Raw genomic sequence first — 15,741 nt, 5'->3', positions numbered from 1 at the left:
TCTTTTCGTTGATTTCACACTCATTTCACAGCCATACAATCGGATCTTCCTCACCCTATCTTATCTTCTTCTGTCTGTCTTCCAAAGGATTTGATTTTGTCCTGTAACAGAATGTGGTCATAGCAGTAGTTAGTGCATGACAATGAGCTGCCTTTCCTTTTAGTTATCGCAGGAATTTTGATGATATTTTCTGTTAGTAGCCTATTCAAGAAAAACGTGCAGTTTTAAATTGAATAAGTTTGTTAATATGGGTGAACGTTAATGGGAGAATTAATGGCTACAACCATCCAATTAGTATTAGTAGTTTAAAGGATCATTTAAAAAAAATGATGATACACATTAATATTAGAAACGTATCATTGTATTTATCGTTATCGCATATGGCTCATCTGTATAGCGAATAATATAATATATGCCGTTTAGCAGCTTTCAGCCAATCAGCATTCAGGGATCGAAACACATGGTTTATAATATAATATATGCCGTTTAGCAGCTTTCAGCCAATCAGCATTCAGGGATCGAAACACATGGTTTATAATATAATATATGCCGTTTAGCAGCTTTCAGCCAATCAGCATTCAGGGATCGAACACATGGTTTATATATATGCCGTTTAGCAGCTTTCAGCCAATCAGCATTCAAGGATCGAACACATGGTTTATAATATAATATGTGCCGTTTAGCAGCTTTCAGCCAATCAGCATTCAAGGATCGAACACATGGTTTATAATATAATATGTGCCGTTTAGCAGAAGCTTTAATTCAAAGTGCCCTGCAGTCATGCGTGCATCCATTTTTACATATGGGTGGGTGCAGTGCTGGAAAAAGTACCCAATTATCATACTTGAGTATAAGTAAAGATACCTTAATAGAAAATGACTCAAGTAAAAGTGAATTTCACCCAGTGAAATACTACTTGAGTAAAAGTAAAAAAGTACTTGATTTAAATATAATGAAAAGTATAAATCATTATAAATTAATTTTCTAGTTTTTAAAATGTATTTATGGATAGCCAGGGGCACGTGACAACACTCAGACATAATTTACAAATAAAGCATGTGTGGACCTCAATTGAAACAGGTAAACTTTCCTATTTATGCTATTTTTATTCCTCTGTCTGTTTTGATCCTTTATATTGGGCAGACAGACCAGTTCCCTACCTCCTCCTCCAGTATTGATCCTTTATATTGGGCAGACAGACCAGTTCCCTGCCTCCTCCTCCAGTATTGACCCTTTATATTGGGCAGACAGACCAGTTCCCTACCTCCTCCTCCAGTATTGACCCTTTATATTCGGCAGACAGACCAGTTCCCTACCTCCTTCCGCTGACACCCGCCTCCTCCATTTTGGGGTTAATGCTGTAATCAATTGGTTGTACTCTTGGATTGAGCAGACCTTTCTGTACATTCCATGAAGGACATAACTCTACCATTCCAATTTAAAATATAATTAAAGAACAAAATACCCTTTTCAAACATCTTTCCCATAAATACAGGTATTTTATCAACCAGCCCATTTGAGTTTAATATTTGTTATATATTTTCAGGGGGACGAAATTGAAATGGTAGCCAGCTCTGCAATGTTTGTTTGAAAAAGAGAGATACTTTGAAAAAAGTATCATTTTCAATTAATTGCCATTTTTAAACAATAGATGAGCTTTTCTTAGTAATCTACTTGAGGACCATTTAGGGTTCAAATAAAACTTTTGAATGAGTGAAGCTTTTAGAGAGAGGTTTAGTGCTTTTATATTTAATAATCTCAACCCACCCAATTCATATTCGTTATATAGATAGGCACGTTTGATTTAGTCTGGTTTAGCATCCCAGATAGAGTGAAATAGGTTTTGCTCGTCTGATTTGAAAAACAAATCATCAGGAGTAGGCAGCGCTGTGAGTAAACTGAGATACGACTAACGAGTTAATCAGGACAATTTTTCCCTCAATAGACAGGTATCTACCTCTCCATGGTTGCAGGATCTTGTCTATCTTTACAAGTGTTCTATTGAATTGATTGTGGAGAGCTTATTTATATATTTTGTGATATGAATACCGAATATGTCTACTTCGCCATCAGCCCATTTTATTGGTAAACTTCAGGGTAATGTAGAAGTTGTATTTTTTAAGGATCCAATAAGTAATATTATCATAATTAGGTTTTAGTCCAGAGAGTACTTGAAAAGTACAGAAAAGTTATCTAGATCTTCAATGAGACATTGCAGGGATCTTCAAGGAGACATAACAGGGATCTTCAAGGAGACATTACAGGGATCTTCAAGGAGACATTACAGGGATCTTCAAGGAGACATTGCAGGGATCTTCAAGGAGACATTGCAGGGATCTTCAAGGAGACATTGCAGGGATCTTCAAGGAGACATTGCAGGGATCTTCAAGGAGACATTGCAGGGATCTTCAAGGAGACATTGCAGGGATCTTCAAGGAGACATTACAGGGATCTTCAAGGAGACATTGCAGGGATCTTCAAGGAGACATTGCAGGGATCTTCAAGGAGACATTGCAGGGATCTAGCTTGTGGACTTAATATAAAACTAGAGTCATCGGCACCTTTGTTTTAAAGCCTTGGATCAACATTGTTGTTGGATCTGATTCTAATAGCATTTCGATGGCCAATACGAATAGATATGGTGACAGTGGACACCCTTGTTTAACTCCTCTTAACAATTCAAAACTCTCTTAGAAGTAGTCGTTATTTACTATTTTACACCTGGGGTTGCTATATATTACTTGTACCCATTTTATAAGAGAATTACCAAAATTACCGAAAAATCCAGGCATTTATAAATACAATCCAGTCTTACTTTATCAAATGTATTTTCAAAATCCTCTATAATTACCATTCCTGGCTTCTTATATGTTTCATGGTGCTCTATTATTTCTAGTAGATGTCGTATATTATCTCCAATGCATCGCCCATGTTAAAAAACCTGTCTGATCAGGATGAACAATATCTGGTAAATGCTATGCATTTTCTTTGGTATTTTTGCATCACAACATTGAAGTGTAAGGAGCCTCCAGTTTTTTTTCTTTATATTTTCTATCTGGTTTTAATAATAGAGAAATCAGACCTTCCTGCTGAGTACCTGACAGACAACCATTTCTATAGCAGTAGTTAAAACAATCTAACAATGGAGCTTTTAGTATATGGAGCGGCAGGGTAGCCTAGTGGTTAGAGTGCTAGACTAGTAACCGGAAGGTTGCAAGTTCAAACCCCCGAGCCGACAAGGTACAAATCTTTCGTTCTGCCCCTGAACAGGGGCAGAATGACAGAACCCACTGTTCCCAGGCCGTCATTGAAAATAAGAATGTGTTCTTAACTGACTTGCCTGGTTAAATAAAGGTTAAAAAAAATACCGAAAAAGGCTTGATGTACCTTGACCGGTATGCCATCAAGCCCTGGAGTTTTTCCAGACAGAAAGGATTTAATAGCCTCAAAAAGTTATTTCTCTGTAATTTGGCTTTCACAACGATCTTTCTGTACATTTGTTAATTTCCATTTTGTATATTATTTGGAAAGAGTTCCATACCGTTCTCTTCATTCGGTGGGAGAGGATCTGACAGAAAAGGGAACATCTGCAACCTGAAACCCCACCTCTTTAAGGAATACCTAGGATAGGATAAAGTAATCCTTCTCACCCCCCTTAAAATATGTAGATGCACTATTGTAAAGTGGCTGTTCCACTGGATGTCATAAGGTGAATGCACCAATTTGTAAGTCGCTCTGGATAAGAGCGTCTGCTAAATGACTTAAATGTAAATGTAATAATTAACTTCCTCTTTTAGAATATAATTTGGGAAATCATGTATGACTCTGTCTTCAGCAACGAGTTTCTGCAAATTATTTTATTTAGCGTTCTTGTTCTTGGAGATTCAGGAAAGACTTTGTGCATTTTTCTCCATATTCCATCCAGTTTGCTTTATTTGTGTAATATATTACATTAGATCGTTCTTGAATAAGCTCTTCCAGTTCTTTGTGCTTTTCCTGTTACATATCTTGTATCTCTGTAGTATCGTTTTTATTGCCATCTACTTGTACTATTAGTCCCTTGTTAGTCTTGTATCTTTAGACAGAAACTGTTTTTTATTATTGATGATTATTGAATTGAAGGACCTCTGAAGGTACATTTAAAGGTATCCCAAACAATAAGGGGATTTGCTGAACCTATATTATACTGGTACATTTAAAGGAATCCCAAACAATAAGGGGATTTGCTGAACCTATATTATACTGGTACATTTAAAGGAATCCCAAACAATAAGGGGATCTGCTGAACCTATATTATACTGGTACATTTAAAGGAATCCCAAACAATAAGGGGATTTGCTGAACCTATATTATACTGGTACATTTAAAGGTATCCCAAACAATAAGGGGATTTGCTGAACCTATATTATACTGGTACATTTAAAGGAATCCCAAACAATAAGGGGATCTGCTGAACCTATATTATACTGGTACATTTAAAGGAATCCCAAACAATAAGGGGATCTGCTGAACCTATATTATACTGGTACATTTAAAGGTATCCCAAACAATAAGGGGATCTGCTGAACCTATATTATACTGGTACATTTAAAGGTATCCCAAACAATAAGGGGATTTGCTGAACCTATATTATACTGGTACATTTAAAGGTATCCCAAACAATAAGGGGATTTGCTGAACCTATATTATACTGGTACATTTAAAGGTATCCCAAACAATAAGGGGATCTGCTGAACCTATATTATACTGGTACATTTACAGCAATCCCAAACAATAAGGGGATTTGCTGAACCTATATTATACTGGTACATTTAAAGGTATCCCAAACAATAAGGGGATTTGCTGAACCTATATTATACTGGTACATTTAAAGGAATCCCAAACAATAAGGGGATATGCTGAACCTATATTATACTGGTACATTTAAAGGAATCCCAAACAATAAGGGGATTTGCTGAACCTATATTATACTGGTACATTTAAAGGAATCCCAAACAATAAGGGGATTTGCTGAACCTATATTATACTGGTACATTTAAAGGAATCCCAAAAAATAAGGGGATATGCTGAACCTATATTATACTGGTACATTTAAAGGAATCCCAAACAATAAGGGGATTTGCTGAACCTATATTATACTGGTACATTTAAAGGAATCCCAAACAATAAGGGGATTTGCTGAACCTATATTATACTGGTACATTTAAAGGTATCCCAAACAATAAGGGGATCTGCTGAACCTATATTATACTGGTACATTTACAGGAATCCCAAACAATAAGGGGATTTGCTGAACCTATATTATACTGGTACATTTAAAGGTATCCCAAACAATAAGGGGATTTGCTGAACCTATATTATACTGGTACATTTACAGGAATCCCAAACAATAAGGGGATTTCCTGAACCTATGTTATACTGGTACATTTAAAGGTATCCCAAACGATAAGGGGATTTGCTGAACCTATATTATACTGGAAAAATTCAGTTATAAATGATTCTGTCTTAGTTTAAAATAAGTTATCCTCCAGTAAACTTTGATTAAATTTCCAATAACCCTGTCCACGTTGAAAATCTTAGTTATGTGAAGGCCAATTAGATCTGTTTGCATTCTGTCTCCTACTAAAACTTTTTGAACCTTTGATGCAAGAGACAAAGAGACAAGAATGTAGACAAGTCTCCTCCATGTATACCTCACTAGGTCAGGGTTTTTTAGTCTCCAAATATCCACCATTTCTAATGTGTCCATAATGTTTGTGATTTCCTTAAAGGCACGGTGATGATAGTTTGTAGAGTGATTATCTTTACGGTCCATTGAGGTTCTTAACACTGTGTTATAGTCTCCTACCAAAATGATTAGATCATTTGTTGCCTGTAAGTTCAATATTGTCTTTAGGAATGTAGTGAAGTTAAAGTTGTCAAAAATATAAATAGTAAAGTAAAGTACGGATACCCCCAAAATTGACTTAAGTAGTACTTTCAAGTACTAGCTCAGGACCTGAAGCAAGGATATGCATATTATTGGTACCATTTGAAAGGAAACACTTTGAACTTTGTGAAATAAATGTTGAAAGAGATGGAGATTATAACTGTCATGCAGGTGAAAGAGGACCCAAAAGCGACTTAACAGAAACAGAGTTTATTTAAGTCCAAACAGGGAATAACAGAAATCCTCTAGTCTGTAGAGGGGAATAACTGGAGAAGCGGCCACAGACTGCAGGTCGCCATAGGCGCAGGCCGTAGTAGACAGAGACACCTGCTCACACGCAGCATCTGATGAAGGCAAAAAACACGACAGGACAGGGCGATACACAATCACAGCAAAAACACGACAGGACAGGGCGAAACGCAATCACAGCATGGTGAATACTAAACAAGGAACCGACGGGACAGGAACGGAACACAAAGGAATAAATAGGGACTCTAATCAGGGGAAAGGATCGGGAACAGGTGTGGGAAGACTAAATGATGATTAGGGGAATAGGAACAGCTGGGAGCAGGAACGGAACGATAGAGAGAAGAGAGAGCGAGAGAGTGAAGAGGGAGGGGGAGAGAGAGGGATAGAAGGAGGGAAAGAACCAAATAAGACCAGCAGAGGGAAACGAATAGAATGGGGAGCACAAGGACAAGACATGATAATAAATGACAAACATGACAGTACCCCCCACTCACCGAGCGCCTCCTGGCGCACTCGAGAGGAATCCTGGCGGCAACGGAGGAAATCATCGATGAGTGAACGGTCCAGCACGTCCCGAGACGGAACCCAACTCCTCTCCTCAGGACCGTAACCCTCCCAATCCACTAAGTATTGGTGATCCCGTCCCCGAGAACGCATGTCCATGATCTTATGTACCTTGTAAATAGGTGCGCTCCGACAAGGACGGGAGGGGGGAGGGAAGACAGATGCGAAGAAAGGTTAACACAGGAGACATGGAAGACAGGATGGACGCGACGAAGATGTCGCAAGAAGCATGACAGCGACAGGATTGACGACCTGGGAGACACGGAACGGACCAATGAACCGTCAACTTACGAGAAGCTGTCGTAAGAGGAAGGTTGCGAGTGGAAAGCCACACTTTGGCCGCAACAATACCTTGGACTCTTAATCCTGCGTTTATTGGCGGCTCTCACCGTCTGTGCCCTGTAACGGCAAAGTGCAGACCTCACCCTCCTCCAGGTGCGCTCACAACGTTGGACAAACGCTTGAGCGGAGGGAACGCTGGACTCGGCAAGCTGGGATGAGAACAGAGGAGGCTGGTAACCCAGACTACTCTGAAACGGAGATAACCCGGTAGCAGACGAAGGAAGCGAATTGTGAGCGTATTCTGCCCAGGGGAGCTGTTCTGCCCAAGACGCAGGGTTTCTGAAAGAAAGGCTGTAGTATGCAGTCAATCGTCTGATTGGCCTCTCTGCTTGACCGTTAGACTGGGGATGAAACCCGGAAGAGAGACTGACGGACGCACCAATCAAACGACAGAACTCCCTCCAAAACTGTGACGTGAATTGTACCTCTGTCTGAAACGGCGTCTAACGGGAGGCCATGAATTCTGAATACATTCTCAATAATGATTTGTGCCGTCTCCTTAGCGGAAGGAAGTTTAGCGAGGGGAATGAAATGTGCCGCCTTAGAGAACCTATCGACAACCGTCAGAATCACAGTCTTCCCCGCAGACAAAGGCAGACCGGTAATGAAGTCTAAGGCAATGTGAGACCATGGTCGAGAAGGAATGGGGAGCGGTCTGAGACGACCGGCAGGAGGAGAGTTACCCGACTTAGTCTGCGCGCAGTCCGAACAAGCAGCCACGAAACGGCGCGTGTCACGCTCCTGAGTCGGCCACCAAAAGCGCTGGCGAATAGACGCAAGAGTGCCTCGAACACCGGGATGACCAGCTAACTTGGCAGAGTGAGCCCACTGAAGAACAGCCAGATGGAAACAGGAACGAAAAGGAGGTTACTAAGACAAACGCGCGCAGAAGTGTGCGTGAGTGCTTGTTAACCTGTCTTTCAATTCCCCAGACTGTTAACCCGACAACACGCCCATAAGGAAGAATCCCTCGGGATCAGTAGAAGCCACAGAAGAACTAAACAGACGGGATAAGGCATCAGGCTTGGTGTTCTTGCTACCCGGACGGTAAGAAATCACAAACTCGAAACGAGCGAAAAACAACGCCCAACGAGCTTGACGGGCATTAAGTCGTTTGGCAGAACGGATGTACTCAAGGTTCTTATGGTCTGTCCAAACGACAAAAGGAACGGTCGCCCCCTCCAACCACTGTCGCCATTCGCCTAGGGCTAAGCGGATGGCGAGCAGTTCACGGTTACCCACATCATAGTTGCGCTCAGATGGCGACAGGCGATGAGAAAAATAAGCGCAAGGATGAACCTTATCGTCAGACTGGAAGCGCTGGGATAGAATGGCTCCCACGCCTACCTCTGAAATTCAACCTCGACAATGAATTGTCTAGTGACGTCAGGAGTAACGAGGATAGGAGCGGACGTAAAACGTTCTTTTAGAAGATCAAAAGCTCCCTGGTCCGGACCACTTAAAACACGTCTTGACAGAAGTAAGAGCTGTGAGAGGGGCAGCAACTTGACCGAAATGTCAATGAAACGCCGATAGAAATTAGCGAAACCTAAAAAGCGCTGCAACTCGACACGTGACCTTGGAACGGGCCAATCACTGACAGCTTGGACCTTAGCGGAATCCATCTGAATGCCTTCAGCGGAAATAACGGAACCGAGAAAAGTAACGGAGGAGACATGAAAAGAGCACTTCTCAGCCTTTACGTAGAGACAATTCTCTAAAAGGCGCTGTAGAACACGTCGAACGTGCTGAACATGAATCTCGAGTGACGGAGAAAAAATCAGGATATCGTCAAGATAGACAAAAACAAAAATGTTCAGCATGTCTCTCAGAACATCATTAACTAATGCCTGAAAAACAGCTGGCGCATTGGCGAGACCGAACGGCAGAACCCGGTACTCAAAATGCCCTAACGGAGTGTTAAACGGTTTTCCACTCGTCCCCCTCTCTGATGCGCACGAGATGGTAAGCGTTACGAAGGTCCAACTTAGTAAAGACCTGGCTCCCTGCAGAATCTCGAAGGCTGATGACATAAGAAGCGGATAACGATTCTTAACCGTTATGTCATTCAGCCCTCGATAATCCACGCAGGGGCGCAGAGTACCGTCCTTCTTTAACAAAAAGAACCCCGCCCCGGCCGGAGAAGAAGAAGGCACTATGGTACCGGTCAAGAGACACAGACAAATAATCCTCGAGAGCCTTACGTTCGGGAGCCGACAGAGAGTATAGTCTACCTCGAGGAGGAGTGGTCCCCGGAAGGAGATCAATACTACAATCATACGACCGGTGAGGAGGAAGGGAGTTGGCTCACCGACTGAAGACCGTGCGCAGATCATGATAATCCGGCACTCCTGTCAAATCGCCAGGTTCCTCCTGAGAAGTAGGGACAGAAGAAACGGGAGGGATGGCAGACATTAAACACTTCACATGACAAGAAACGTTCCAGGATAGGATAGAATTACTAGACCAATTAATAGAAGGATTATGACATACTAGCCAGGGATGACCCAAAACAACAGGTGTAAACGGTGAACGAAAAATCAAAAAAGAAATAGTCTCACTGTGGTTACCAGATACTGTGAGGGTTAAAGGTAGTGTCTCAAATCTGATACTGGGAAGATGACTACCATCTAAGGCGAACATGGGCGTTTATCTAACTCTCTGAAAGGAATGTCATGTTTCCGAACCCATGCTTCGTCCATGAAACAACCCTCAGCCCCAGAGTCTATCAAGGCACTACATGTAGCACCCGAACCGGTCCAGCGTAGATGGACCGACAAAGTAGTACAGGATTTTGATGGAGAGACTTGAGTAGTTGCGCTCACCTGTAGCCCTCCGCTTACAGATGAGCTCTGGCTTTCTGGACATGAATTAACAAAATGTCCAGCAACTCCGCAATAGAGGCACAGGCGGTTGGTGATCCTCCGTTCCCTCTCCTTAGTCGAGATGCTAATCCCTCCCAGCTGCATGGGCTCAGACTCTGAGCCAGAGGAGGGAGATGGTTGCGATGCGGAGCAGGGAAACACCGTTGATGCGAGCTCTCTTCCACGAGCCCGGTGACGAAGATCTACCCGTCGTTCTATGCGGATGGCGAGAGCAATCAAAGAGTCCACATCTGAAGGAACCTCCCGGGAGAGAATCTCATCCTTAACCACTGCGTGGAGTCCCTCCAGAAAACGAAGCAGCATGGCTTTCCACTCACTAGAGGCAGCAAGAGTGCGAAACTCAATAGAATAATCCGTTATGGACCGTTCACCTTGGCATAAGGAAGCCAGGGCCCTAGAAGCCTCCCTACCAAAAACTGAACGGTCAAAAACCCGAATCATCTCCTCTTTAAAGTTCTGGAACTTGTTAGAGCAATCAGCCCTTGCCTCCCAGATAGCTGTGCCCCATTCTCGAGCCCGGCCAGTAAGGAGTGAAATGACGTAAGCAACCCGAGCTCTCTCTCTAGAGTATGTGTTGGGTTGGAGAGAGAACACAATCTCACACTGCGTGAGAAAGGAGCTCACTCAGTGGGCTGCCCGGAGTAGCAAGGTGGGTTATTAACCCTAGGTTCTGGAGGCTCGGCAGGCCAGGAAGTAACAGGTGGCACGAGACGTAGACTCTGGAACTGTCCAGAGAGGTCGGAAACCTGAGCGGCCAGGTTCTCCACGGCATGGCGAGCAGCAGACAATTCCTGCTCGTGTCTGCCGAGTGGCTCCTTGGATCTCGACGGCAGTGTAACGAGCGTCTGAAGTTTCGCTGGGTCCATTCCTTGGTCGGTTCCTTCTGTCATGCAGGTGAAAGAGGACCTAAAAGCGACTTAACAGAAACAGAGTTTATTTAAGTCCAAACAGGGAATAACAGAAATCCTCTAGTCTGTAGAGGGGAATAACTGGAGAAGCGGCCACAGACTGCAGGTCGCATTAGGCGCAGGCCGTAGAGACACCTGCTCACACGCAGCATCTGATGAAGGCAAAAAACACGACAGGACAGGGCGATACACAATCACAGCAAAAACACGACAGGACAGGGCGAAACGCAATCACAGCATGGTGAATACTAAACAAGGAACCGACGGGACAGGAACGGAACACAAAGGAATAAATAGGGACTCTAATCAGGGGAAAGGATCGGGAACAGGTGTGGGAAGACTAAATGATGATTAGGGAATAGGAACAGCTGGGAGCAGGAACGGAACGATAGAGAGAAGAGAGGCGAGAGAGTGAAAGGGAGGGGGAGAGAGAGGGATAGAAGGAGGGAAAGAACCAAATAAGACCAGCAGAGGGAAACTAGAATGGGGAGCACAAGGACAAGACATGATAATAAATGACAAACATGACAATAACACAATAGATCTTGTGAAACATAATACAAAGAATAAACCAACTGTACTTTTGTATAAAAAAAATTGTACCATGATCTTTGAAATGCAAGAGAAAGGCCATAATGTATTATTATTCCAGCCCAGGTGCAGTGTATGTGCAAAGTTTTTGACTGATCCAATGAACCATTACATTTCTGTTCAAAACTTTGTATCAAGACTGCCCAAATGTGCCTAATTTGTTTCTTAATAACTTTTCATGTTCAAAACTGTGCACTCTCCTCAAATAATAGCATGGTATTCTTTCACTGTAATAGCTACTGTCATTTGGACAATAATTGTCAATTGGACAATAATTTAATCTTTCTGCCAATATCAGATATGTCTATGTTCTGGGAAATGTTCTTGTTACTAACAACCTCATGCTAATCGCATTAGACTATGTTAGCTCAACCGTCCCGTGGAAGGAACACAGATCCCGAAGTAGAAGGTTAAAAAAAAGCCCGTCTTTGGGGAGGGACATGGGCCAGAGCATGAAGCACCGCCCAACACAAGTTGTAGTCTTTCAGAGAATGGAAAAAATGTGTCTGCTTGTATATTTAGCAATGAATCCACCGATAGGATCATCACTGAAAGAGGTCCAATAGCTCTATGAAACAAGGACAACCATATCTCACTCACAAAAACGCAGTGGTATAAAGTACTTAAGTAAAAATACTTTAAAGTACTAGGAGTGGTTGAAAAAGTACTAAAATCTGTAGTAACAGTCAACGGTACCTTCATAGAAAATGACTCAAGTAAAAGTGAAAGTCACCCATTAAAATACTAAGATTTATTTTGTACTTTACTCTCTAAGGCTCACAGGAATATATTATATTATATATATAATATATAATGTAAAGATATAGGGGGAAAAAAATATAGGGAACCATTTGGGACACACGCAGACTTTCACAGCTCAGGTTTTATCGATTTTATTTGATTAAAATGCCACGTTGTGTTTGTCTCTGCTCCTCGATGAGGAAGGAAAAAGTTTACGTAACAACGCATTTGTTCTTCACAGATAACATGGAGTGTTGAAGAGGCTGCAGAATATGTTGGGTGTTAGCAGCTCGTGTTAGTTTGAGTCACAGTGGGTGTGCTGTTACGTAAGGGCTTGAATAAGGCTGCAGAAGAACGGGAGAACAGAGACTGATAGAAAAAAAAAGCACAAACAGATTGTAACATTTCCCGCTGTTCAGTGGTCTTTTCAATATGAAGAATGTACAAGAGGTGATATTGTGTTAGTTTCCTGGACCTTTTGCACACCATTAGAGATTCACACCTGGTTCCTGGCAGCAGGACCGATAGTCAGTGGAGGTGTCTCTGTGTCTCTCGCTACTATAGCAGCGCAAAAATTAGCTTCCTGTCACGTCGAAACCTGGATATCATATATTATTCATATATCCTGGTCCTGTATTGGCTTAATTGACTTTGCTGTAGCCTTCTGTCAGTCTGTGCAAAGGGCACCTAACCCATTTCACAGACCAGCCTGTACAGACACAGAACACACCACCCTCTCATAGTAGTGTCCCTCAAACACAGGCCTGGCAGAAGTTATTTCTGCTGCACTCCAGAGCAGAAAGGGTAGACACACACACACTTGTCATGTAAGAGATAGCTGCTGCAGAGATAGCAGATGAGGATGTGATTAGGTGATTAGGGCGATCACTCAGATGATGTTCTGACAGAATCTGTTGTCTGTTAAATCAGCACTCTGTAGTTCAAACAATAACAAAAAGAGACGGGCGCCACAGATTTGGCAAACCGCTGAGGGATGAGGGCTGGAGAAATGTAGCCACGCTCAAATTTAATTGGATGAAAGGACTGAATATCCATGTGATCAAAATAATAGTTTTAACCAGGTTTTGATTGGTTGTTTACAATTGCATACATTGGTTGTTTACAATTGCAGTACATTGTTTACATACAACGGAGTAAAATAATCCTATATTTTGGGTTCTGATGCGGTCACACAGTTTAATTCACGAGTCATTTGTAAGTTAAATTATTCAACAATCAATGGGTATAAATAATTCATTTAAATGTTTTTTTAAAAGTATTGCAAACGCTTTAATGGCTCTTTTCAGATGGATTCTGTTAGTCACTCGATCATATTATTTACCTGAACTTGAAATGCCTGTTGTGTTTCCTGTTATATTCAAATTAGTGGTAAATCATATTACATCTGTAGATGTTATCAGAAACTATTCATACCACTTGATATATTGCACATTTTGTTGTGTTGCAGCCTGAATTAAACATAGATTACATAGATTCTTTCTCACCCATCTCCACACAATACCCCGTAATGACAAACTGAAAACATGTTTTTAGAAATGTCAAAGAGCTGTGAGTATTTCTGGGTAAGTCTCTAAGAGCTGTGAGTCTTTCTGGGTAAGTCTCTCAGAGCTGTGAGTATTTCTGGGTAAGTCTCTAAGAGCTGTGAGTCTTTCTGGGTAAGTCTCTCAGAGCTGTGAGTCTTTCTGGGTAAGACTCTCAGAGCTGTGAGTCTTTCTGGGTAAGTCTCTAAGAGCTGTGAATATTTCATGGTAAGTCTCTAAGAGCTGTGAGTCTTTCTGAGGAAGTCTCTAAGAGCTGTGAGTCTTTCTGGGTAAGTCTCTAAGAGCTGTGAGTCTTTCTGAGGAAGTCTCTAAGAGCTGTGAGTATTTCTGGGTAAGTCTCTAAGAGCTGTGAGTCTTTCTGAGTAAGTCTCTAAGAGCTTTGCACACCAGGATTCTATAACATTTGCCCATTTACTAATTTTTATATTCTTCAAAATCTGTCGTTCTGCCCCTGAACAGACCCACTGTTCCTAGGCCGTCATTGAAAATAAGAATTTGTTCTTAACTGACTTGCCTGGTTAAATAAAGGTAAAATAAATAAAAATTAGGCAGGCCTTTTTGTGTCTTGCCATAGCATTTCAAGCTGACTTAAGTTAACCCTTGCGATGTAAAGGGTCATTGCCTTTGTTCAAATTTCTATGAAAGCTTTAAACCACCAGGATACAAAGATTGTCTTAGGGTCATTTTTGACGCGGCAGATATAAAATAACACACACACACACACAATGAGAAATTCAGATTATGTTTGCTACTGCTTGAACTCAGCCAGCAGCTCCTGAAGAGGAAGATCACCATGGTTGGCACAGTCAGAAAGAACAAGCCTGAGCTCCCCCCTGTACTCCTCGCAACAAGGGGGAGAGAGGCCTTCTCATCAAAGGTTGCCTTCACCCCCACCACCACTCTAGTTTCTTACCTCCCAAAGAGGAAGAAGAATGTGGTCCTCCTGAGCACACAGCACAAAACGGCTGAGATCAGTGATGGTGAGGACAGGAAGCAAGGCATCATCCTAGACTACAACCACAAGAGAGGAGGTGTCAACAACCTGGACAAGGTGATTGGAACTTACAGCTGCAGGAGGATGACAGCCCGCTGGCCCCTGGTCATCTACCATAACATCATTGATGTGTCCTCATACAATGCCTTCATGATATGGAACAAGATCAACCCTACCTGGATGCCTGATAAGCGGAACAAGAGGAGGGTGTTCCTGGAGCAGCTGAGAAAGGCACTTGTAACCCCACCCATTCAAAGAAGGGAGTGACACCCCCACACAGCAGTCTCTGCAGCGCTTGTGAAAGCTGTGCAGGGGGCTGTATCGTGTCCTGATCCACCTGAAGCTGCAGCTGGGGCATGCAAGAGGAGGAGATGCCAATTCTGCCCCCCAAAGAAGGACTGTAAAATAAATACTATGTGCTGCACATGTGAGAAATACATCTGCAAAGTCCATACACACACACTTTCATACTGTCCTACATGTGCTAATTAAAGATTATTGATTTACGTTCTTCACATTTTTGTTTTGTATCTATGATATTATTTTATTTGTATTTATTGTTGTTTATACACCTTGTGGGTGGGGGCAATGGTTAAAAAAATGGGAGAAGGCTAGTATTTTGTAGTTGAATTCCTCTGTCACATTCTGACCTTAGTTCCTTTGTATTGTCTTTGTTTTAGTTCGGTCAGGGCGTGAGTTGGGGTGGGTAGTCTATGTTCTTTTTTCTATGTTGTGTTTATGTGTTTGGCCTGGTATGGTTCTCAATCAGAGGCAGGTGTCGTTCGTTGTCTCTGATTGAGAATCATACTTAGGTAGCCTGTTTTCCCCATTTTAGTTGTGGGTGATTGTTTCTGTCTCTGTGTCATTACCAGACAGAACTGTTTTGTTTTCGTTCGTTCTACTTGTTATTTGGTTTTTGGTGTTCAATGTTAATAAATTATCAACGCGGACACATATCACACTATATATTGGTCCG

This window comes from Oncorhynchus gorbuscha, linkage group LG18, assembly GCF_021184085.1.
Source record: "Oncorhynchus gorbuscha isolate QuinsamMale2020 ecotype Even-year linkage group LG18, OgorEven_v1.0, whole genome shotgun sequence".
Lineage (NCBI taxonomy): Eukaryota > Metazoa > Chordata > Actinopteri > Salmoniformes > Salmonidae > Oncorhynchus > Oncorhynchus gorbuscha.
Note: the sequence above shows the minus strand (reverse complement) of the source record.